Source organism: Talpa occidentalis, unplaced genomic scaffold (genome assembly GCF_014898055.3).
Source record: "Talpa occidentalis isolate TD23 unplaced genomic scaffold, MPIMG_talOcc4v2.1 talOcc4.14, whole genome shotgun sequence".
Taxonomy (NCBI): Eukaryota; Metazoa; Chordata; class Mammalia; order Eulipotyphla; family Talpidae; genus Talpa; species Talpa occidentalis.
In genome coordinates this window covers 85,774,613-85,777,382 of record NW_023601433.1, presented here as the reverse complement: position 1 = coordinate 85,777,382, position 2,770 = coordinate 85,774,613, and positions in this window count along the sequence as shown.

Sequence of the window (2,770 nt, the reverse complement as noted above, 5' to 3'; positions counted from 1 at the left end):
CTTGGGAAGGCTGCAACGTGCGCTTGAGCTTGGGGGGCGGGCGTGGGTCTCTTCCCAGGCCCCCGACAGGGCTGGTAAGTCAGTGACTCACGCAGTAAAGCGGCCACCCCCGTCTGCAGCGCCCTCCTGGTCCTCGGTGTTGGGCAGTTCTCTAAGGTCTGGGGGGAGCAGGCTGGGAAGCCAGATGTCCAGCCTCCTCGCTGGGGTGCCCTGAGGGGGTACCCCCAACCCGGTGGCGGCTGCGTCCAGAGCTCCAGAGCCACCCTGAGGTGTCTGTTCTCTCGGTGGGCTCTGCTGTCTTTCTGGAAGTCTCTCCTTGCTTCTCACTAACCGTCTCATTGGCGGGGCCCTCTCCTCTCCCCCTCAACCCAAATTCAGCACTCATTTCATCTCCATGCGGGCTCCCTGGTCTTCCCCTTCTGTGTCACCATTCGTGCCCCATTGTGGTTTACTCGCTAATCTGTTCAATGCTTAGTTTCCGCCCGGTGTCTCAGAGGATAACCACGTTCATCCCATTCACCTGGGAAGCCCAGAGCCTGGTTCATGGAGGGGGCCCAGAAATTTCTACTGAATGAATGAATTGACTGTTAAGTGTCCTCTCTGCTTCACAGGTGAGTGAGCTGAGGTCCAAGTGGCTCATCTTTTGCTGAAGGCCACACATTTGGAAAGCCAGAGGGTCTCCAGTCACACCCAGCACCTCCTTGGGGGAATGTCTAGGAGGGGAATTGCTGATGGGTAAGTGTCTCTAACTTCCGAGGGACTGCGAACTGGTTCCCAGGTATTATACCATTTGTGTTCCCACCCGCCACAGGGCAAAGTGCCAGGTCCTGTCCCAAAGACATGTTGTCAGCATTATTATTCACTTAGTCCTTCTAGTGGGGGTGCTCTTGAGGTGGTGATTTGCATTTCCCTAATTGATGATGGTGAACATCTTTTCGTGGGTTTGTTGACCATTTATGTATCATCTTTTGTGAAGTGTCTTAAAAAAAACTTATTGGCTGGGAAGACAAATGACTCCATCATGCAATAGGATGGAAGCAAAGGGTGAGATGGGAGAGAAGAAACCAGGTGAACTTGGGGTGGGTGGAAGGGAGAGAGAGGAGTTGTGGAATTAAAAAATTAAAAGTTGAAGGAGAGAGAAAGTGAGGGATATATAGCAGGAAGATCTGACAGCTGCTGTATGCCCAGGCTTGGCCTGGCCTGTCACATCGTAGGTACCATTGAGCATATGTTCACTGGATAATAGTAACCTTATGTGCTTTTATTATCCGTCTGGTGACAGCCCTCCTGTTCTTTTCTCCTCCTTTCTTTCCTTCAATATGGAGCAGAATAGCCCTCAAGCCATGGAGTTGGCTGGAGGCAGGGGCTCTGGACTGCATATTTGTGCGCCACCATTCATGTGCTGAAACCCTAGACCCCAGAGTGATGGTATTTGGAGGTGGGGCCTTTGGGAAGGGAGTGGATCTTCCACAAGGGACCCTCATGCTGGCCTTAATGTCCTTATTAAAAATAAGGAAGAGATGTGAGATACCTGTGTGCGCGTGTACAAGCAGCAGGGGAGATCATGTGAGGACATAGCCTGGAAGAAGGCCCTCACCTGGAACTTGACTGATCTGGCACCCTGATCTCAGACTTCTGACTGTGAGAGTTAAAGGTTGCTTAAATAGGTTAGTCTATGATATTCTTTGGAGCAACTAAACTAAGACATCAGGGAAGTTTGAAGGATCCAGAAGGCCTTCTAGGATTGGGATAAAGGACCTGTACACATCAAGTGTCCATTCACTTATGAATGGATCAAGAAAAAAGCATACACACTCATATGGTGGAATATTATTCAGCCATAAAAAAGAACGAAACTTGAAAACATGATACTACGTAAAAGAAGCCCATACATTATATGATTCTGTAACAGGGTGGTCCCCAGGAAACCTGGAACCTCCCCCTTTCTTGGGGACCAGGGCTCCTTCTGGCTCTCCATTTTGCTTCCTTCCTTCTCAGTCTCCTCTGCAGCTTCTTCTCTCCCTGCTTAGCTCCATCCTCCTTTTGGTGGGGCAGGAAACCTGGAATCTCCCCCTTTCCTGGGGACCACCCAGGAAATTCCACTAGTATGAAATGCCTAGAACAGGCAAATTCGTAGAGACAGAAAGTAGATCAGCGATGGCCAGGGGCGAGGAGAAGAGGGGAATGGAGACTCACTGCTTATGGGTACAGGTTTCCTTTTGAGTTGGTGAGTGTTTAGAACTAGATAACGGTGATGGTCGGGCAATATAGTGATAAATATCACTGACTCGAATGCTTTATATGGGTAATTTTATGCTATGTGACTTTTACCTCAATAAAAAAAGTGCCTATAAATGGAAAAATGACTCTGCATGGGGCTGATTCTAGTTAATGACAGAGACTCTTGCAGTGGGTGCTCAGTTCCCCACCTGCCTTGTCGGCCTGGGGTACGAGGGGAGGCACCATTCATATAGTAGTCTACACCAGTAGCGTTACGGGGTGCAGCAACTCTGCTTTCAAGATCAGCATCTCATCTGACTTGCGGGAAATACAAGCGCGTCCTCTCGACTGTGCTTTCTTCCCCTTTCCAAAAGGCGCAGGAGCCACAGAATGTGACCCTGATGAGCCCAACTCCAATTAGGAGTCTGGAGCCCAGCAGCCTGCAGGTTAGAGGCTGGATGGTAAGGGTTCCCAGGCAGCCCCGAGGCTGGCTCCTACTCCTTACGCAAGCTCCATCCCAGGGTTCATCTGGCAGGTTCAGGCACCGAGT